The 24,217-nt window shown below is 39.0% G+C and overlaps 1 protein-coding gene and 1 long non-coding RNA gene across 3 annotated transcripts in view; one reads left to right on the top strand and one right to left on the bottom strand.

Moving 5' to 3' along the window:
- LOC105428487 (band 7 protein AGAP004871) overlaps positions 1–24,217 on the bottom strand; it is a 186,866-nt gene that overhangs the window by 86,471 nt on the left and 76,178 nt on the right. The window lies entirely within an intron of this gene.
- Positions 1,234–9,134, top strand: LOC148935814 (uncharacterized). Its single transcript, XR_016140131.1, has 2 exons — positions 1,234–7,853; positions 8,041–9,134. It is a non-coding gene; the product is annotated as an uncharacterized LOC148935814 (long non-coding RNA).

Below are 24,217 nucleotides of genomic sequence, written 5' to 3'. Positions count from 1 at the left end.
ACAATGCCGTGATACACGTTAAGGGTAAATTTAACTAAGGATCAGATTTGCCGTGCGTACGAAAGTAATAATTAAAATTAACACTATAAATACGCTCAAATTGGGCGTGTTCATATTGTAAACATACATACCGTAATGAGCTTTGTGTGTTAATTGCTGCAGGAAAACGCGACGATTGATATGTTTTCGTAGAATATCCGTCGGATCCAATTTCCGAATCTGATTCTGGATGACAGTTCGTTGCCGAGTTCGAGTAATGGACAAACAAACGCGCAAACATTGTCCCCTAGAGTTGGCCCTCGGCAGAGCTGATTGCGATTATCCGACCGAAGGGAAGGAAAATACGATGTACGTTTAACCATACGCGATCCCTTTTCGTTTCCCCGGGGCTGGCGGGGGAGAGGGGGTTCAATTGAATACGCGAGTTGGCGAGCGACCGACGTAGCCACGTTTCGTCAAGAATGACTCGGGGCGAACGACTCGAGTTTTACGTGACTTTAATTTTCGTCGAATTTCATCGAGGTAGAAAATTGAAACGCAAAACGCCCGACGACGAAGTGAGTCGAGTGCTTGAGGGTGGGGGGGGGGGGGGAGAGGGAGGCGAACGTCTTGCTCTGATCGTTTTCCTCCGTACCTTGCTACCTTGTCAATCCAAAAGTATAAATTGCGAAAGTTCCACTTTGGCACCGCAGTTACGTAGTTAGCGTGCAGTTCGCACCGGTTGTCGATGAATAAGAGAGATGGCGGATCTAACGACGGAAATAGAGATTAAGGGAGAGAGAGCGAGAAAGCTATGACACGGGCTTATCACGTGATTGTGACTTTAATGTAATCGCGTCTCACTCGAATTGCAGGAAATCATCATTAAAATAGGTCGACGTCGAGGCAAAATTAAAGAATTAATAAATGTTAAATAATTTAATTGCGTCTTATTAAGTTGAAAATATCAAATTTTACGCCGCACACGCACGCGTATTCCGCAAGAATTCCGCTATTAAAATTCCATTCCACTCTCGTTTACTTAAAAGAACCCGTCCGAGAAACACCGCGCTATTTCCGCCTCGAGCAATGTATCGTTGCCAACGTAATTAGCCGTCGAACGCGTCGCATACGAGAGTACGAGGCAATCACGTATTTCGCGTATCGCGCAGCTTCGTTGCAATTCGATTGCCGTTCGAGCGCGGAGAACGAGGGGGGCGGGTATGCGGAGTACGGGGAGGGGGGAGGGGGAGAGGGAGGAACGAAGGAAAAGCAGCGGTTTCCTTCTCGCGGAAGGAAAACGGGCGGCGACTGCCCAAGATTTATTTCGTCGCGCCGTCGTTCTCCTCGGCGACAGTCGCGCGTAAGGGGCATAAGGCAAGAGTATAAAATATCCCGGAATTCCTGCTGCATATCGAGCGGAAAATTACAAATAGTTCGCGGCCGAAGCCGCGACCTCGTCCGGGCCGGAAATGTAACGGGATGTCACGTAAAAAGGATCCGGAAAGAACGAAAAATACTCGTCATAAACCCCGGCGCGCCAGTGACACGAGGTAAAGCGGATACACGTCGATGCCGAAACACGTATCCAGTTTCGTTTCTCTTTTCGGCGCACACTAGTGTCGAAACTGCCGAACGTGTGTATCGGACGACTTGTTTGATACGGCGGTGTTTTAATCGAAAATATCTGCGATGGCAGAATGTGTTTCACGCGCGAAATGTGAAAATTCAGAGAAGCAAGAGCGGAAAATCTGATGGAATTAATGCTCGAAAATCCGTCCGACGGACGGATACTTTACCGATGGACCGGCGAGAGCCGGAAGGTTCCCCTCTCGTTTTCGTACATCGCGGAAATGACGCGCGCTCGCCCGCGAAGAAGCAGACTTTGAACGAAACTTTTCACGAAATAATACTTGCCGAACAAGGGAAAACTTGCGGCGGGAACTGCAATATATTGTACTAAACACATACCGCCTCCTTCCTTTCACACCCAAAGTTTCATCTTTACAGCCGCAATTTTGCCCGCTCGTCGAGCGTGTTGCATAAATATGTAACATGGCAATAATGCAACGTTAAGCCGTAATCTTCGATCGAGCCCGGCATATGCTCGAGACTCGATCGATGTAGACGATTATGTAGCAAAGAGAATGAAAGGCAGACGATAAATTAACGTTCAATATTATTAAATAGCGAAATACTTGAAACGTGAAGTAAAATATAGCGTATATTTAAATTCAAGTAAATAATACTAAACTAAATTGTTGCGTAAAAAGCTTTTAAATGTAAATAATTTACTTGTTTAAATTACCGATATTCTAACGTGTTCTAACGTGTTAATTTAGAGAAATTTGTTAGTGTTATTTGATTCTCACAATCATATAAATTACGCAAAATCATACGTTCCGCAATGTCCATTCTTAAAAGATTAAAGGTAGTTGAGAGACATTTTAATCAAGAAGGAATTTGTTATTAAAATTATGAGATTCTTTGGAAACTTTATGAAAATTGACTAAATTAAAGCTTTCTAGTAACTTAGCTGCCACAATTTTGCACTCTTGATATTTTTAGTTCACTCTCAACTCTCTACCGAAGCCATCGACACAAATATATTTCGTGGAAATTTCTATCCGTCGCGAGGCTTCAGTCCAAATTGCGCAATCTTTTTCTCCGGAAAATCTCAGAAAATCCGGGATTTTTTGATGGGAAAACTTCTGACTCTTGTCGAACGTGCCGTGAACGTGCCGTGCATATTTGAGAGATGTAAGCTCGCATCGATCACGGACGCGGAAACGACCACGTGACGATGACTGGCAGCCTGGTTCGCGAGCGTATCGTAATGAGTTTCGACAGGACTCGCACGTGTTTTTTGGGCTCGCACAGTATTTCAGCAAACCGGCAACGCGCGTACGTACGGATGGGGAGCGACGGAGGGTTTACATGTTCGAAGATACGAACCGCGGCATTCCGCGGCCGAAACCATTCCCCCCCCCCCCCCGACATCGAGGTTTCCCTCGCTTTCGTGCCGGGATGGGAAGAGTGGAACGGGGATACGAGGGATGGGAAAAGTTGCGCGAGAGCGCGTGCTTTCAATAAAGTTTTACGGTTCTTCTCTCGCGGCAAGCTCGTATACGATTCGTCGGAAATGTCTAACGGCTGCCGCGGAATCGCGCGCCGGTTTACACACCAAGCTAACTTTCCCGCCTACCGCGATGCAATCTTTCTACCCCTTCCTCGCCCTCCCGCCAGGCGCGCATCATCGCACTGCTCTTATTTCACCTTTACGCTCCTTTCCCTTCGCGAATTCTTCACCCCATTTACTCCCCCCTTCGCGCCTCTCCTCGCCCGGATGAAAGCGCACTTTCTTGCCCAGACCCAGAGTGTTGGTTGTCTGAGATGTATAGTTACATGGTTATTGGGTTCCGTCGTAAGGCACGCGTCTCGAGGCTCTTTTTACGCGAGTTTCGAATAAATTTACAAGGATATTCCCCGCCAAGAACGAACATATGAATTCCCATAAAATGTCGTTTAATTTAAAAATTACTTTATAAAATATTCCATACATTTGCGGAAGAGTAGCGTAATTAATTTTATTTGTACGTGCTTACAGCGACGTGAAAAATGTGAGCGGTTGCACGGACGCGTTAGCTAGCTGTGTGAAGCAGAGAAAAGAAAAGATAATAAGGGTGAGAAAGGTAGTGGAAGCGTATCCTGCGGGATTAAAGCAAAGCTCCGCGAAATTGCTCGAAAGCCACGGAGTTTCAATAAACCTAGGCGCCATCGCTAAGACCGCTCCGTGATGGATATCGATTTTAATTTAAAACAAATCCAGTCTCTTTCGCGCGATGTTTAACGCTAGAGTTACGGATCCCCCGTAAGTGACGACGAATACGAAGACGATGAAAATACAAGCATGGCGCATTTTAGAAGGATCGCGGACCTGCAGCAACATGACGCTGCATAAACATCCGCATCCGAATGCATCAAGAGACCACTTTCAAGCAAGTAAAAAAAAGCTCGATAATCGCGACAGACAGAAAAAACGATTGGGACACAACGTAACGTGTGTGACGTGTGTGAGTAAAAATTGTTTCGAGCGGACGCGCGACGCTGCCGCTTTCCGTATTTCCAGCAATTTGCGCATCGAAGCTTGCTAAAAACGGCGGAAGCTTCGCCGCATTTGCACGTTGATTGGCTTTGTGCAGCCATCAGCCAAACATAATGCAAATCCTATGCCGTATAGCCAGGCTTGAGCTGCAAAACCGGCTCGCAAGGGCCTGTGAAAACGATTTGAATAAAGGTCCCGTATGAATAGTGAAACGAGTACGAACAAGAGGATGCCGTTGAAGATATTCTCATGAATCCGCACAAGTGGAGACTGATTATGAACACGACTGCGCTGTAAAAATTCCTTCTAACTTAAAATATCGTTCGAATTAATACTTCAATTTTTCAATAAATACGCGCTAATAACGCGGATCATCAATTGGCATAAATCTGAAATCTAATTCAACGAATTAGAATTTTGCCCCACTGCTATTACGTACAATTAAAAGTAGTCTTTAATTATATAGTTGTTTCTTTAATTACGATTCGTGAGATTTATAAAAAATTATCAGATCGTCAGATGGAATTATTTCTATAAGAATTTACAAGACAATTATTTTTAACACGTTTCGATCGCGTAAAGGTGTGTTTAAAGACATATTAATCGTCTCGCAAACAAAATGGATTATGTATTCTAATGCAGTGTAAGGAACGCAGAGAATTGTTGAGTCGAAAATACGATGCGATGCATTGCCAGAACCATTGTTCGCTACTTTAGGGTCAATCCCATCCCCGCGCAGCTTCTGTTCTTGAACTTAGTTTTCAACGTGTCCGTTGTTATAGCTACTAATTATTCTTGGAACGTCCACGCCAGAAAGCAGTAACTACAGACGGAACTAGTTCGAAACCAGTCCTGTAAAGTTACGTTAAGTCCCCTCTATGTACCGACCAACATGCTCGACATAAATCTACCGGCTATCGCTTTCAGAACGGCGGTCATTTAATTGAATATACGAGCGAAATTACCAAAAAAAAAATAACCGTAATGTGCATACTGCGATATATTAATCGGCATTTCTGATGACAAGAGATGTACACAAAAAGATTTTAGCGAAAAAAATTTATATAAAAAAAAAATATATATATATATATATATATATATATATATATATATAAATTCGCAATCGATAACGGAATTGTTTTGCTTGTTGACGCAAAACTTTTCGCGTTCGAAAAGTTTTAATGAAGCCGGACGTGAACGATGCGAAACGCTCAACAAATATTGCTGCCGGCTATACGGCAAAAATTCGATAGATGGGAAAACATCTTGGCATATCGTTGACTGATTTAAGTTGATCGACTCCAAACGATAGCTGGCGCGATTCGAGTCTGAGCAAGCTGAACGGATTTACGCATAATCGAGCGACACGTGCACACGTCCGCGACGAACCAGCGCCCCGTTCGTCAATCACGCGTCGTATAATTACTTCAATACAAACTGTTAGGAGCTACTTTCTGAAAACCGCGGCGCGAAACCTACGGGGAAAGCTGCTTTCGAACGATCGGCTTTGTCATTACGGACGAGAACTTAGCGCGACTTATTACACGGAAAGTTGCATTATTGTGCCGGTTGCATTCGTGAGCTTCGCATCCGGACCGTAAATGTTACACACAAAGGGAGCTTTCCTCGCGATACAAACGATATTATGCACATTGCGTCTATTAGAGACGGGAGTGTATGCAGTCAGTTCACGTCCGCGCCGAAATACATAGCTATTTCAATGAACGCGATTAGTCGTACATATCCGCGTGGAATATTCGGAAAGTTATCACGAGAAATTTATGCAGAATAAATCTTGGCTCGAGGGAAATTGACAGAACTTTTCTCCTCCAAAACTTTTTTAGATTTTCTCCAAATTTTAGATATATCGAATTATTTCATAAATTACTTATTGCGATAATAATATTTATATATGAGTGAAATAGTAAAATTACATATGCGGCAATTCGCGGAATGTTTATTTGCGGAATGAAGCATTGGGGGAATGAGAGCTACAAAATCGCTTTTGTACGTTGTTCGTGATAAGCTGTCGTAAACGGCACTTGTAAACGGAAGAGCGAAATGGAATTCCACGTGATTGCAATTTACGTTCGATACTCGCGCAGGCAATAGTTAAAAGGAGGAGGATGTCGCGGCAGTAAAAAGAGTATACAACGCTAAAATTGCAACGGTCGTTTGACCCTCCGAGTTTGGCATCCAGAAAAAAAAAAAAAAAAAACGAAAATGCCTCACGCTTACCACAAAGCAAAGATAAATGGAAATTAAGGTTATAAAGATTAAGATCATAGGGATTAAAATCTCCCACGCAAATCTAGCTGCTTAATGGAATTCCATTGTGCAAACTCCGACGAAACAAAGGATGGTACGCGACTTTAAGGAAGTTTAAACCGTATTAATTCGTCACTCGAAGTAAGCAAAAGAGAACTTCGAAATTGCTGCATTTAATAAGCAGCACTTGAATCCAGCTGGCGAGTTCCACGTTAATCTTTTGATCTTGACGAAGGCAGCAAAACTTCTTCTCGAGATAATACTGCACTCCTCGAAGTTCCGTTGCAACAAGAAAAGAAGATTTTAAATTACAAATATTATGTATTAATACAATTTAATATATATATATATATATATATATCAATAGTCAATATCAATAATCGAAGGTGCTGTAATAGTAAACAATATTAAACAATTTAATCAAAATACTATTTCATTCATATATTATTTACTTAAGACGTTCCTACCTTGCATGCATGGAAATTAACATGGATTTTCCAAGTATAATCTCACAATGGAACGAGTAGATAAAATATCTAGCCCTTTAAGCATAGAGGATTTTGGTCATTCTTGCAATATCTTAATATATGTATGTATATGCAACGCTAAGATTATCTAACTGAGAGAGAGATACCTTGCAGCAAGGTAATCTAAACTTTTTTTATCTTTATCGTATTATCTTAAAATATGTTTGAAGCAAATTCAACATACTTCAGAGCAAAAAATTGTGAATGTAATAATCTAATATAGAATATGCATTGAATAAACGTTGTAAAGAAAAAATTTACAGTAAAATTATTTCTTCTTAGAAATATGTAAAGTTACAATAATTATTAAGATTTAATTGTACATACTTGAACTTGATATAATTATTGTTATTCGATGATATAAAAAAATTCACCATTATTTTTTATAGATAATAAAAATGTCAGTTGATATTGCAATACTTGCTGCCTTATATAGCAACATGCAATAGTCCGCAAACATGTTACGTAAACATTACGTTGAAATTAGCTTGAAATAGCTCCATAGGGACAAGCATCTCCGCCAAGGAAAAAGATCGCTCACTTACTTGGAAAAAAAAAAAAAAAAAAAAAAAAGTCGTTACTGGACATTAAGCTAGTTTATTACATCAGTTACTCAACATGTATCCTCATAAAACACAATATCATCAACGGGTACTAATGGACGTGATCTTTATTTATATATATAACTTTTCAAACATAGTAAAAAAGGGATGAAAAATATAAACAACAAAATTTCGATAAAAATGAATTATGATCGTTTCAGCAACTAAAGTTTGGATTTATAACGAACTTTTCCAGAGGGAGTTTGCAATTGCATTCCCATAAAATCCAGAAATGACGGAAGAAAAAATTAATAAATATTCTAAATTTCAGAAAAAAATTGCTGGAATTATCAAAAGCATCTCGATGAATTTGTTCGATTAATATCACATCCATGAATAAATCCACAACTTTTCCAGCAACAAAACAATGAGGTGAATAATTTTTTAATAAATTTTACGATTTATTTCGCTTGCACTTATATTCCCCTATGCTAGTTTGCTATGAAAAACAGCCGGCTATGATGGGGGTTACGTCGGTTTATTTAATCGCTTAAGGTCCGCGCGTATTCCTTTAATGAGCTATCATTAAATTGATGTTAACGTGGCTCAACTGCGCCAGCATCGCCGCGCGTGGCGATAGAGTTGTTTCAGAGGTATATGAGAGAGACCAACGAAGAGAGACGGTCGGATCGTAAGAATCAGGAGAGAGAGAGAGAGAGAGAGAGAGAGAGAGAGAGAAAGAGAGAGGAAGAAAGAGAGGGAGAGTTAGATGTTCCGGAGGACAGTGCAACGTTCGGCGAGGCGAACGGTAGCTTCATCGATCTCGTTAAAGCTTGCTTTCCTTTACTTTAGGCATTTTCTTTTCTTCGCTTCGCCCAGAATCTCTTTCCCTTCGTCTCTCTTTCTCTCTCCTTCTTTCCCGTTTATCTCTCTTCCTCCGCCCCACGTACGAGGCCCATCTCCTCTTCCCAATCCTCTTTCCACTGCTATCGCTCGGCTGACTCCTGACGCCTTTCCGCCCCATCCGCCGCCTTTGCCAACCTCGAGACCGACCGGCCGACCGACCAGCCAGCCAGCCAGTCAGCCAGCCAACCAGCCAACCAGCCAGCTAACCAACCAACCACCCCAGACTCAACCTCCGTCGACTTCGCAGTCTGATTACACCCGCGGGGGAAATTTTACCTCCCCCATCTGCCTCTACGCCGCTCCGTTTAAGTGCCGCAGACAAGATCTTCCGCGAGATCCTACCCGGTCGCACGTCCGAGCTAATGCGTATGCCATTGTATGCTTGTTCCACGACTATACGAGACCTGTTGGCGAATGAAGGTAAGCGTAAAGTGGCCGTCTGCCGTTTGACGAAGAATGGCGGGCGGACAAGTAAAGTGTGAACGCGAGATATACACGGCGACGGAATAGTCATTAATTATCCGCGCGAGTATAATTAGAACAAATATTTCAGAAGCACTCTGCAAAAAAATTTAACGTAAAATATACTCTACGAACACCGTAAAATCTGTTACGGACGATTTTCCTCCTATGAATATCCTAGGCATACTTAGATTTCTTATTTCCATAATTGGAAATGTAATAAAAAAATAAATTTTAATGCAACAAAAAACCGTATCAGTTAATTTAAAATTTTTAATTTTAAACTTCTCTGTCTTCATAATTTGTTTAATTTAAACTATGATTACGCTAAATAAAAAAAAGAAACTAGTTAAAAGTTGTCTGGAAATTCTGATTACCAATCAATGTCTGACTAGTTTCGCTTAGATTCTAATTAGTTTGGGCAAGATTTGTTTGGGTAGTAACTGGACGATAAATCTAGTCAATTTCTAGCAAATTTTCGGCAACATAGAATAATGTATAAATTTAATATTTCTTTAAAATATTTCTTTACGTATAAAGAATAATTAAGTAGATACATTTTGTCCTAAAGTAATAAAAATGATTAAAAAATATATTTTAAGATCTTTTTTTAATAACGTACAAATATATTTTATAAAAATAACAAACATCTTAACAAATTTTAACGACAAAGTCTATAATGGTCGTATAATTTCAGCTATTTTAAAAAGTAAAGTGAGCTAATTTCTATCTAAATTTATCGCCATTTTATTTCACCGATCAAACATTTACTCTTGATCGATAACTGTCGTAAAATCGTCACGAAGCGACGCGTAGTATGCTATATTCATCGCGAATAAGGAAATTGGTTTCCTTTGTTGTATTCTCGAACTCCGGTCCGAAAGCGATTAGCAGTTACTCGAAGTTAAACACTGGGATCGGCGAAAGTTACTTTCCAACGTAAGCGAAGTAAAGTCAATACCCATGACAATGGCAAGAGCATTTCATCGATTTTCCCCGTTTGATGTGGATAATAGAGCGGAAGAGGACACGGTATGTAGAGCAGGCGAGTAAAGAGCAGAAAGAGAGAGAGAGAGAGAGAGAAACGGAGAAATGAAATCGAGAGAGAGAAAGAAATCCTAATAGACCCGTAAAACAACGAGGCGCCCTTCGTGAAATAAAGTTTCGGGGCACGACGTGGCGAATGGCTGTAAAAAACGTGGCGTGAATATTCAGAGATGTCGAGGAAGTTTCGAGTTTACGGCTATTAATCTTTCTGCACCATTCAACGTTTCAACGATGATGCCCGATCGTCCGCCGTTTGGTATGACGTCACTGACACGGACGGTGTGTATCATGCTAACGGGGCTACGAGGATTCGCGACGTGGTATTCTCATCGCGGGAGGGAAAAATAGAGATTGCGATCAGGAATGAAAAGCGATATATTCATGACGAATCCGAATGAACGAGAGAACCCCGTCCTTCCGATCATCGATATTTTTTTTTTTTTTGCTTGACTTCACTCGACTACGAGTCGACCCTTGTCAGTATTTTCACATTTTATCCGCGGGACACCGGATGCCACTGTGGCAAAAAAAAAAGCGCCAATTTTTACGATACAAAAGCTCTAGGCCGGATTGCGCTGACAGCCGGAATTAACCCGAGAGCGGCTTAGTCCCGCATTTTCCCCGATGCATCTTTCTGAATTATGGTCCCACCTGTGACGTAAACGCGGTTACGTGAAATTGAATTGGCGCTGATAGACATTGCAATCACGCCTTTATGTCCACTGTATAATTCAATATCCGGACCACGCTGCGAGCCAAGTGATTGCGTTTACTATAAAGCATAGGGAGAGCGATAAGCTAGTTTAACGACAGTTTAACCTAGTCAGGATACAAGCTAATAGCCGGAATATCATCTCGGAGCAGTCTCGAATTGCCGCGTCGAGCGAAGAGGGAAATGGGGCATGTCGTAACATTCCGCGATGGTTGAAAAATTTTTTTTTTTACGTTCGTATCCTCGTATCGTAAACTTTCACGAACTTCTTACGGAAAAGCCTTTCCGACGTTACGAAACTTCACTCCGAGGGATTTGAACGTCATCCTCGAATCTCCAAACGGAGTTCTGATTGTACCCCGGCGCGAGTCTATGAGCTTTAAGTCGCTCTCGACTACTTTCGAAAGGATTTTTCTTCCAAGTGTAAAAATACACTTCACCAGAGAGGGGCGCGTTGTTGGCTTTAATGTCCTGTTAATTCTCTTTATATCCTCGCCGTTTATAACTTATCGTTCTTCCTCACGCTCTATTAGTCCCTCACGTCATTTTATATTTACAACAAAGCAGGTAAGCTTAGGATATAGGCACGAAAGAAATCAACTTTCTATTTTATACGACAAAAATATTTTGCACATAACTCTTGAATGCTAATATTAACTATTTTCCTTATAATAATAATACTGAGATTTTTTTTTACACGAGGACCTTCGTTCATAATAAAATAATTATGATGATGTAGGTTTGATCGATTTTATACGACATGCATTACCTTTCGGCACTATAAGGATTTGAAGTCACATTTGTAGCGATAATAATAAATCAAACGGGTTACGAGATCTGTAAAAATACCTCAGGAGTGCCCAAACACGTAAATAACGACGGTAAGCTCGGCACATTATAACGCGACCGCCGTAAAGATATTCCCCTTAAAAGCGGATAATCGCGCGTCGCGCGCGTACTCAGGGATGGAAAACTGCCATCGTGGAGTCTGATGGCGGCCACGAGAGCATCCGCACGGTCTCCGGAGGGTTGAAGACAATATATCACGTCGTAATTACTCGGGATGCCGAAGATAGGTTGAAATATAACGCGAAGGTGAGGCGGGCGCCGTTTCCTCGCGGATATACTCGCCGGCGGAATATATAACGGGCGCCTTTATCACCCGATATTCCGGCTCACGACGATAATACGCGCGTATAACGGACGAAATGCTGCAATAACGAAACGCCATAATCAGGCCGGCGGCGTCGCGTATCCCGGGAAAGGCACCGGGAATAAGTGACGCGTACAGTATCGGGCTCTCCCTGGCCGCCATTTGTTTAACGTTTTTCCGCCGAGTGTAAAAGCGTATAGTTAAACCTAGATTATCCGACTTTCATTTAATTGCACTGTCGCGCCGTGGTTTAGCTCGTATCCACTCACGCCTGACTTTAATCCCCTCCTGGTTTTAATTAGCTCGATCTCACGCGTATAAAATTACAAAGTGTCGCTTGAAAGTATATGACGGGGCTTTTAGAATTTTTTATTATTATTTCGGGAGCGTAACTTTTAATTACTATAAACAAAAATAAAAAAAAAAAAAATTTTTTTTTAAATAAAAATATTAAATAACGATCTCTATTCGTTTTTAAGCATCTTTAGAATTTTTTCGAAAGCAATTGGCTGCTAAGCTCCGAAAGACACGTTGCTTAGATCCAAAATACGATCGCATTCATCTTCGCTTCGCGCAAAATGCATCGCGTCTAGACGAGATACACGGGGAAATAAATGGCGTACTCGGCGGCTCAGTAGTACGAGGGACGGACAATACGGACGAGAAAAGTTTTATTCGCTCGTTATCCACGGTTGTCCGAGAATAACCGGTAGCCTCCTTCGCACCGGTCCGGATAAGTTTCGGTCGAGAGAATGCACTGTGACGAGAGGAGAAAAGATCTTAGTTATAGGCGCGCGCGGTGAGTTTCTCCAAGTTTTCGGATGCTTTTCCTACCCCGTGGCATCCCGGGGTCTTGCACCCCCTTCGCGTGCTCTTACCTCCAAACATCCTTCCTACACCCTTTCGCTTCCTTTTGTCCGCGCTGTTCGCTGTTGTTTCCGATCTCTCCTCCTTCTCTCGCTTCTCCACGTCGCATGTGCGATGAACTTTTGTTTGCGGGAGCAACGGCCGAACGAGCCCAGAATTAACTCGCATCCGAAAGTTTCACGTAGCGGCCTTTACTAACGACGCGTTGTCGCGATCCTGCCGTTTCTCAACCGGCAATTGCATCACGAAACGGATGGAAATTTAATATGTCACACGTAAGAAACAAAGCGATTTATGAATGTCAATGTGTATTATTATGAAAAATCGTCTCTTCTTCTCCAAGTCGACGTAATACCAGTTCATTGAGAACTTTTTTTTTCAAAAGTTATATTACGATGGATTTGATCGTCTTGTAGAAATCTGTACTGAATTTTTATACGAGGGTATGCCGAGGGGGAAACACGGGAGGTATTAAGAGGAGTAATAAGATTTTTCCGTTTTGCGCTACCTTGGCAGATTATTTTCCAGATTTAATTTTCGCGACGAACGCGAATCACAGTCGAGTAAATCGCCCGCTATTGTAATACCATCGTAAATCTTATACTCCTTGCGACTCTAATGTTTATCCGAGTTTCCAAGTTTTCTAGTTGCGCGCGCGCGGGAGTGCGCGAGCAGCTACACGAAAAGAAAGAAGAAGCCATTATTTACTGCGTCTTCTTTAAGGAGAACTTATCTGGCTGGTAGATTACATAACAGCGGGCGTTCCTCGCGAAGTTTACACCTGTTGCAAGTTCTACGGTGAAAAATGGTAGTGCCGCAGGCCGTACGCGAGACCTCCACAAAACGATGACGTCGTCGCCGTCGCCGTCGTCGTTGGCGTCGGCGTCGGCATCGGCATCGGCATCGGCGTCGGCGTCGGCATCGGCATCGGCATCGGCATCGGCATTGACATCGGCGTCGACGTCAACGTTATCTACGATGGCATGTTCTGCTCTGCATAGAACGACAGTTACCGAAGATTCGCCCCCCCCCCCCTTCCTTTTTGCCGATCGACCTAAACTGCCGTGCCTTGCCTCGGTCTGCCCGACGAACGCAGATCCGATTGATTTACGGTCAAAGTTCCACGATATATCCGTTAGTTGTAGTTACACGACGCTTCCACGAGATGAGTTTCTCGATCGAATTAAGCTCCCATCCTTGCGATGTAGACATTACCAACTTCCTGCCGGTCTTTATAGCTGATTTCCGGCGAACACCGGAGATCGCAGACTTGTTCGCGTAGAGGGAAACGATATTCGATTTGAGAAGGATCTAATATACGTCGGTGCACAGAGAAAATATTTCAGTCATGAAACTCCAAGATCGATTCGGAAGTAATCAAAAAACACCGTCCAAAAGAACAACAAAAGTACGATCGATGTTTTACGCCCCCTTCCTCCCCCCCAAAAAAAAAATGAAATTTATTTCTACGTTAATTATAAAAATTTAATAATGCAAATGTTCCTTTTTAATAGCATTTCAAATGATAGAAATATATTTTCATTATTAATAAATTTTCTTGTATCGTTGCATAAGGTAGACTGTTTGTTATTATTTGACATATCAATAATACATTCTATGCTTTTACATGTTAAAATTTATCAGTGATACTATAGAAATATCAGTTCATACCTTATCCATTATTCGTCATATTCACTACAAAAACATATGAACCTATTGCTTTCGTTATCATGCTGAACAAATAACAAACATATTTTTCAACGACTACTCAAGTGCCCTGCGAGTCGGCAAAAAACAATGATTCTTACATATTCGTTATCGGCTGCTACCCTGACCGCCGTTAAGGGCCATTTGAAATAAAATATGGCAAGATTATACATTGAGATATGAAAAATCGCTTGAGGGATCACAAAAAAATATAGAGAAAAATGTATAGTCTCTACAATCATCCTTTCATACCCGTCATTTCTATTCAAACGTGAAAAATAGCGTGCATTTTTGATTAATATATATGTGGAAATATTTATATATTACATACGTGTTAAAAATTGTATAAGAAATGTTTCATAAGTTAGAAAACTTATGGAAAAAGAAATGTTCTTGCAGTTCTTAAAAAATACATTAATAATCTTAGAACTTTTAACTTAAGTAGCAGTAAATTTTTATAAGAGAGAGAGAGAGAGAGAACTTTTTTAAAATGAATGAAATCTGACATTCTTACAAAATTATATAATTTTAATAAAAGTGTTATGACAATTAACACAAATGTATAATTCAACATGTTTTTTTTACATCCCATTCGCTTATTCTGAGTGTATAAAAAGTGATTTATAATTTATAAGTACACAGTGGAATAGTCTCTTTTAAGAATCTCTTTTTGCAAAAAAATCATAATAGCACGTGATAGATAAGAAATCAGAGCTTTCATACTCAAGAAAGGCACGGCGTTTTCGTTTGAAAAATATTTCTTTGCGGGCTACAGCGTGTTATCAGAATAGCGTGCTTCTTTACCTCTCGAAAGTCGACGAGCTTTTTATGGCGAATACAAACATGCATGACGCATACATGGAACAGTAAGCCTCAAGCTGGTTCTTCCATCAAATCCCTTTATATTTTGAAAAGAGTTTGCCGTATACCTAAAATGCGCGATCTTCTCGCTCTTTCCGAAATATATTGACAATTTCTTAAGAAGATTTATGTCGGAGATAGAATCTTGCATTGTAAAGGGATTTATTTTTTAAAAATTCATACTCATCAAAATTTATTATTTTATTAATGTAAAATAATGTGTTTTTAATGTGTTAAATTTAATTATAAGATATTTCTTTGCAAATCTCATAAAAACATTCCATTTCACAATATAAAAGAATACTGCTGACAGAATAACATTTATTTTTAAAAAGAAGAAAGACATACAACTCCTCTATATGAAAGAGTTATCAGATTTATACGGAGAGGTTTCAGATTTATATGAAAACGCTTTTTTTAAAGATTTTCAAAGACCATTAAAATTGGAGATAGTGAAAAGACGTTGAAAATATAAATTCCCTCTTCCTTCTCTCTTTCTCCACCGTAATAGTAATATTACGAGACTATTATTGTAGACAGCTCGTCGCGATCGCGGCGGAATTACGGTCGCCGGTCTCGCAAAGATATGAAAAACATATTACAATCCGCTGACGAGGGTATCGCAGACAGCCAACCGGGGTACATCCGACGTTCCGTTTCCGCGGAAACGACGAGTATTCCACGCATCGAATATGGAACTGATGGCGAACATCAAAGGCAATACGACCGCGGATATCCGCCGCCGTGGATCGAGGTGGCGGAAATCGCAAAGATGACGCGGCCGGATAAGGAAAAGTATTATGCAAGATAGACGGCATAACGGGACATATCCGCTCTATGGATTCCGTATGTGACAGCGGAGACGAAGATACACGCCTGTGGTACCATCACAGCTTCCCGTTGCCACGTGAATCCGTCAATTGTTGGAAAATCCATAAAATTAAGATGACATCGGCCGCTTCGAAACGACAATTTTTTTGAGCCGCATATCATATAAAAGATTCAAAATTTTCACGCTCAATTATATTTTACATAACATCCGTTTCTCTCGCCGAGAGAACAGTAGTAATCCAGATTACAAGGGACATAGAGCTGCATTTGATGTTAATTGAATCTAATCTTTACGTTACATTTTACCGCGTACATTTGCGACTGTAAGTTTTAACAAAAAGATATAACTATACATTTTTAATTTTGAATTCTCGGCTGTTCTTTTTCGCTTCTCTCTCTCTCTCTCTCTCTCTCTCTCTCTCTCTCTCTCTCTCTCTCTCTCTCTCTCTCTCTCTTCCTCTTTCTTTATCACTTGCAGAGTTAATATTTAGTTTCCAACTACACGTTCCGTACACTGTAATATTGCTCGCTGAATTATATATCTCTCAACCTAGCAAAACGAAGATAAACTGCAATTGTCCACTACATAAACAATAATTTCATTTATTAGTATAAAGTATAAAGGTGCATCTTTCATTCTCTTTCGAGTCTCGATGTGCTCGCATGTTTGTATATATACGTGCGCGCACGCGCGCGCGTGTGTGCGTGCGCGCGCGCGCGCGCACAAGTGAAGTAACGTACACAACGTCTTCGGTAATCAAGTTTCTTTGGTACGAGAACCAGTAGGAGTCGGATTCCGCGAACACACCGGGGGGACATTTCCCCGGAGGCTAGATTCAATTTCGTCGACTGAGACGCAGAATTTTGCAATGCCGGCACTAAGCTGCCTGTAAACTAGCATACGATCGAAACTTGCAATAAGTCCTTTGACTATCTGCCTCTGTATATAAGGTATAAGTGGAGAACGGGGAAATCGGAAAGAGATTCGAACAGGCAAACAGAAAGATGGAATGCACCTCTGATTTTTGTCAGTATGTAACATGTCTCTATGTAACATGTAGGAAAAAATCTTGATCTTTATCACTTCCCATTTCATATTATATTATGCGCATATTATTACAACTACATAAATGTTATTCCAACCGTAAATATTAATCAAATGAATAAAAACAAATACAATTTGAAAATATCAATTTAAATAAAATTTTTATCATTTGTTCACAATAAAATGTTATAATATAGTAATATATGGAATAAATATTAATTTACCATTAAATATAAATGTTTCGCATTTTGTTAGAATTATTGTTTCGATTGGTAAGTATTGAGCTTTCTGGAAACGAGCTTTCTCGCATTTTAAGCTATTGCTATTACTCGCTTAAACTGCACGGACATGCATCATGCCTGTGTATTGCTAGCGTAATCGACCTTCTTTCCTATCTCACGAGAGCTTCTTGGGTCGCGTTCAAACTGGACAAAAACTTATTGGCTCTGTATCACCGCAGAAGTCTCCTTGAAATGGATCTGCGATTTAAATTAAATGGAGAGCAAAAAGAGAAACTGCGAAATGAAAGTAACTCTATATGTGTATGTATTATCGTTCGATCTTCTACGAACCGTTTTATGACTTGAATTCCTTCTGAGCACTTTATATAATTGTAAATTTCCTATGTGAGAAAATTTTTATTAAGCTAATTATTCAAACTCGATAATAATAATAAAAACGTTAATGTCAAATATTAAATATCTTTGCAGAAACATTTATAATATTTCATTATTTGATACATATAATTAAGAAAATAATACAAATTTAATTTATATATCCACATCATATGCAGTGCACGTGCATTTGCATGTGAAGCTAAAGATCTCTTAGAGTTTGAAACGCGAACGTGAATTTCCGTCTGTGTCAGAGAGACGAGTTGAATCGCATTTAACGGAAACAATTTCATTGTCGTGTCAAGGATTACTGGCATGAAGACGAAACGGTACGTTACAGGATAAATAAACTTTTCCCAAAAACAAGTATAAAAAAAAAATTACACTGAGAAAACGGAGAAAATCCGTTTATTAGGAATTTTGTATAAGATCGTTGGGATATTTGCACAGGTAAAGGAAAATGTAGGAAGTTTTCAAAAGGAAAATACGGACTGTGGATATTTCACGCACCGTCGGAAAACGTCATGAAGACATGACTTTAAACATTGTTCCAAAACGGACCAGAGACATGTGAGTCTGACTAGATACTATATATATATATATATATATATATATATATATATATATATATATATATATATATATTATCCTACGACTCAACTTTTAAGAAATTGTGCACCGAAACGTATTAGAGGTAGAAAGAACTATTGTAAATATAAGAATGTCAAAACTGATAAAATTATGTAAAAATTAAATTAACACCGAAATAAAAAAAAAGAGTAATTTGTTAAAAAAAAAAAAAAATAAAAAAGAATTACAGATATAATAATTTGTATATAATTAATACGTTTATAATATCATTAGAATGTAAATGACATATAAGATAATAAATAACAAAACATAATAAATGTAACTCAAAAACTGAGATGTTTCATTAGAACGCGATGAGTATCTCGTTCTTCCATCTTTTCTTTTCTTCATTAAATATCGATAAAGAATATAACGCTATCGTACCGCGGAAACTGTTGGATGGGTAAAATAAAAGCTTTAATGCAGAAAACGTCGGCAGACACGTCGATGAATAGTTAGCGAATGTCGTGTGCGACTGGTAAAGCCGATTTAGAAGGGGATGCACCGGGCGGGTAATCGGCGGGATTTACGGAGAGATAGGGAATGCGATCATTAAGCGGCGCCGGGTGAAAATGACAAACCGACACGTCCGTTTAACGAATTTCTTGCACGCGTCCGACAACAACGACCGGACGTTCACAGCCCCTGTCGCTGCAGCGACTGCAACAGGATGCAAACGCTAGCAAACGCACGTTTATCTGTATAATCTCTCGGTGACGTTACTCGGCGAAGCTGAAACATCGAAACTCGGCGAATACATTCGCTAATTGTTGTAGCGCTTGTTGAACATTTAGATTCAAATGTCCAAAATATTTAAATATTCTCAAAGTATATATTAAATTGGTATCTTTGTTAAAATAAAAATCGTACTAAAGAGAATATTATGCTGCGTTTGAAAAAAATCAACTAAGATATACAAAATAAATTTTTGTCACATCCTAAGGATTAAGGTTTAATAATTTTTATCATTAATTTTTATCATAAATATACTTGATTAAAAACTATGAGATGATTAATGCATTAGAGTGCACATCTCGTTAAACGTCGTTTCAAATAACATTAAATCAAATTATGAATGAATAAAGATAGGTATGCTACGAGAAATGAGAACAAAAATAAATTATTTATTTTATATACAGATATAATTAATAATTGATTAGCGCGATTATTTTTATTAAATAAATATGTTAAAATTTGTTTTTTGGTAACAAAATATTTTCTGCACGCTTTTATTTATAAAATGCATACCAAAATAGTTTCTAAATATTACTTTTACATATCAGATTATAATATTTAATCTTAAAAATATATGGAAAAATCAACCGAGCGTTGGAATTCCAAATTCCATTTAAAATATTTAAAAAGAAAAAATAAATTACAAAATAAAGTACAAAACTAAATTATTTTAAAAATCGATACATAAATTATAACGATAACCAAATTAATTGATTTAGAAAATTAATCGCGTATAGAATATTAGCAATAATAGATTTAGCAAGAAATAAAATAGAAAACAATATTTTATTCATTTCATGCTGACATTGCTGACATAATAACGCAACTGTAAAATTCAATGTATATAATCTAGTAAATTTTTTTAGTATTGTTTCATATATTTTAACAATTTTAAATAATTATACATTTAAATTTGTACGTAATTTAGTTTTGACGCATTATGACGACATAAAGAACACAACCGAAATTAAAAATACAATTTGCAGCAAAATGAAAATGCCTCTTGAATCTTTTACGACCTATTTATTCGGACGGTATGGTGTGAAGAGAAAAAGAGGAAAAATCCACTATTGTCTGACGTCATTGCATGCCTACAGAATGTATCTGAAATAATACATATGCTAGTTCAACGAAACGATGGATAGAAACTTTATCGTCCTTTGCATTAAAAGTTCTTAAAATATGAACGACGAACACGAGGCACTCCGCGAATAAAGTTTAACTCGCAAATAAAGTTGGCTTATAAAAATGTTGATATCATCCTCTGTCCGCAACGCTATTCCGATATTCGCAACGAGCATTCTCTGCAGAATTCCGAAGGAATACCCAGGGAGCTTTGGAAATTCTTCAGATATAAGATAAAACGGTAAGCCTCGCATTCTCGAAGATATACGGGACACAACGGGCTGTATTTCGAATCAGACACACGTATAGAGACGTGCACACGTGTGTGCACGTGTACTTTGTATGTTGCATCGGACACATCGGGCACCGCCTCTTACCGGAAATCTCTCACTTCGTACGCTGCGTTTCGTGCACGCGGGGACACCTACGGATTCGTGAAATATTAAATAGACATTGCGGCGAGCAAAATATTCATACCGAGGCTGATGCGGAAAAATGTATGTGCGCGACTAAAAGCAAACGACTCGGAAGAAAGTTCCATCCGTTGTTCCGAATCGATATATGAAAATATTTTGCTATTCGTGATGTATTCGTCCACCTACGTTGGCCATATCGCTGCCGACATATTTATCGCAATATAGATATTGATAAACTATTGCGAAGATCGGTATCATTGGGGCATCTTCCAGTATGAGATCGCAATCTACTAGATTCAATCGAAAGATCCTTCAATTTCATCGTGGTAATCGAAATATTATGCAAATAAATTCTTTTATCGCTCAAATATTTAATTATGTGTAGTAAATTAAAGTTTCTCTCTATTCTCTTGTTTGGTTGATAGAATCAGATTCGATATAATTCTATGTAATTTTACTTTTCATCAATCTATTATTTTGTATATATATTATGTAATGCACGCGCGCGCGCGCGCGCGCGCACGCACACACACACACACACACACACACACACACACACACACACACACACACACGTAAAAATTTTTAATTATAAATGTGTAAAACTTGTTGTTAAAATCAATTCAGTTAAATTTAGATTTATTTTTTATCTACGACAAAATAATCGCATTCAATTGTTCTTCTGGATCAATCTATTTTATCATTGTGTGCTTTTAAAAGAAAAATTTTGGAAGGAGAAAAGTAGAACGTCAAGATGAGAAAAACGTGCCAATAATTTTTGTTCCGTAATTTTTGTTCGATTGCGATCGCGTACTAGATCCCAGATCGAGGCGAGCATTACGCTGCGAATGCTCGTAAAATGTCGGGCACTTGCTTCTGTTACGGCCGCGGTAGGCAATAAAATAGCGGTACTACAGGGTAGGACGTTATTACGACGCGAGTGTTTCTCCGTGTATTTATTTCGAAATCCTGGTAGTGCCGCTCTCGACGTATGCAGCCGAATCGAGAGGGAAATCAAGTTGCAACCACAAATATGACTGCAATTACACTTCTCCTAATGAAAATGTAAATTGACATCTTTTACTCATATTAAATTGCGTCAAGATAACAACTTAAAAATGATAAGTGACGATATTTAAAAAAAAGACGAGGGTTTATAAAAAATTAATTGTATATCTTTCAATTTCCAAATATAAGTATGAAACTTTTTTCCGTAAAAATCAATAATGGAAACAGATAAGGGGACAAACTCGTACAACTTTGTTCGATTGATCCAATCCCTGATGTAGTCCCGAATATTTCGAACGCGAAAAAAAAAAAAAAAAAAATAGTGCGCTCGTGTAACTCCCACCTGGAATAAATAAAATACAACCGGCGAAATATCTGCACCGACGTGGCGCGGCGGCTTTGTCCGTTCCGGTACGCCGTGCACGAATCTTGTTTATGTCATGTACGCTTTCGCTTCTGATATAACCTATATTTGTTAGGAGGTGCTGGTCAGAATGGAGAAGCGCAGCGCGTGCTTACACGTGCGCGCCAAGGGCCACTTGGTGTATCGCGCCGGCCCTTCGCCTTTTACTCCGAAGATCAATCAATCCGCTTCTTCCTCGTGCATTTATGCACGAGTGGCGGGAATGCCAGGGATTTAATGTACGTACTCGATAGGATACTTTCGATAAATCCGCGATAAATCGACCGCGCGCTCTTGTCGACAAAAATCAGGACACGCTGAGTCGAACGATTTCGATTTCGTCGAAAATCATGAAATTTGCAAAATTCAAAATTCAGAAATAAAAAGAGGCCTGCTCGATTTAAAAAAAATAGAAAGTTTAGATTAAAAGGCATTCATCTTTAATGTAAAATTCATGCGTGAAACTTTAAAAAATCTTTTCCTTAGTTAAATTCGTAAAACTTTCTCAAGATATTGTGTTATTTTAAAAATGAAAATTTTTTTTAAATTGAGCTTTAAAATTCTTCTTTTAATGCGTCTTTCTAGTAAGTTTTCAATGATTAATGCAAAATATTAATAACGTATAAATTATAAATTTGTGTTCAAAATAACGCGTCGATTTGATACATTTGTCTTTATTATCGTGGCCTAATGTCCGTATTATAGACCGTAATTTTAAGAGCTTGCTTATCGTATCATGCATTATAACACATCCGTCATTATTTTATTTACTTTCCCGGAAACAGATAGATAAATTCATAATTTTAATCATACGATTACAGCCGATTAAAACTTTTATGCAAAATAAAGCGGGAATAATTAATGCATTCGATAACAAGAGACTGTATTAAATCGACATTAATTAATATTTCCAAAGTAATGCTATACCATTTGTATTTTGTCATTAGCTAGATTGATTTTATACACTGTACAAAATAATAGGAATTATTTTAACAGATATTAAATTCGCTTGAAATATCAACTTACATTAACTCGCAAATTCGGCGATTGCAAAAAAATGGGGAAATAAAAGCTTCTATCGTATACTTTAGACGAAGAAAGAAATTTCACGCAGTGCTAAATTTAAGCGTAGTTCATATCCGACGATAATGCAAATCAATAAAAGGGAAAAGAAGGGGGAGGAGACGTTCGCGGCGGTCTAGTACTGCCATCCATCGATTTCTTTATTGCCTTCTACATTTCCTTTCCGTTTCTGATCGTGGCATTGGAAATTGCAAGTTCGTCTATTGTCACCGACGGCGCGTGTCTGAAAAAAAGGGCAAGCCGAGGAAAGGATTGGAATCGCAATAAACCCGAAGGAGAGATTCGATGGCCGCCGCGCCTTCTCTTTTACAATGAAGTCAAGTGAAAGGAGTCCCTCGTTAGAGCTTTTCTCCGGGTTTTGTTTTCCCGGCCGAAAAACAAGAAACTTTTGCCGCCGAGTTAGGTCGGGATGATCTTTAATGAACTAAAAGAGCATCTGTCCCGATTTCTAATAGGAATTGTCCCGATTTGCACGCAAGGCATTTTTTCGTCGAAAAAAATTCCATTTTCAGCGCTTTAGACGTTTTCGACGTATTGAAAACGCGGCAGCAAAATGAGATGCAATTTTCAATCGCTTTCGTATCCCGTTCGATATTTCGATTTGATATTTTTCGTATGCGCCATATACCATATATATAACAGCGACGTTTTGCTTTGTAAAATACTCAATATATATATACCATTGTGGATACAATGGAGAATAATTTCGAAAACGTAGTTCTTTGAAATAGCTATCGGAGAGAAAAGGAGAGAGAGAAAAAGAGACGGAATACTGCATAAATTTCTTTGCAATCTGCATATGCGCGAAACTAAAGAGATAAAATATTATTGTGACAAAAAAATTTATTTGCTTCTCAAGTCAAAACATCCTCTTTCGTTTTATTCTTGTGTGTTTATGTTTCCGAGCAATGTTTCGTTTCGTTTTAAGGAATAATCACGCGGTTCTAAATATCGTTAAATCGGAACGAAAATAGTAATTTTCCGTTCTACATGACAGTTCGAAAATTAAATAAGCAATAGCCCGCAACTCAACGACGCCATTGGGGGATCGCGTAGTTTTGATAAAAATTTCAGAGGCGACCGAAACCTGCTTAGTTCGTGCACACGTGTGTGATTTTTATTCGCTGCAACGTATATCACAGCGCTACGCTTGGCTGTTCCAGTCTCGCGAGAAAGGCAATGTTTCGACCC

This window comes from Pogonomyrmex barbatus, unplaced genomic scaffold, assembly GCF_055798465.1.
Source record: "Pogonomyrmex barbatus isolate J1 unplaced genomic scaffold, ASM5579846v1 scaffold4, whole genome shotgun sequence".
NCBI lineage: Eukaryota > Metazoa > Arthropoda > Insecta > Hymenoptera > Formicidae > Pogonomyrmex > Pogonomyrmex barbatus.
The sequence above is the reverse complement of the archived record's forward strand: the minus strand, read 5'-3'. Positions and strand labels throughout refer to the sequence as shown.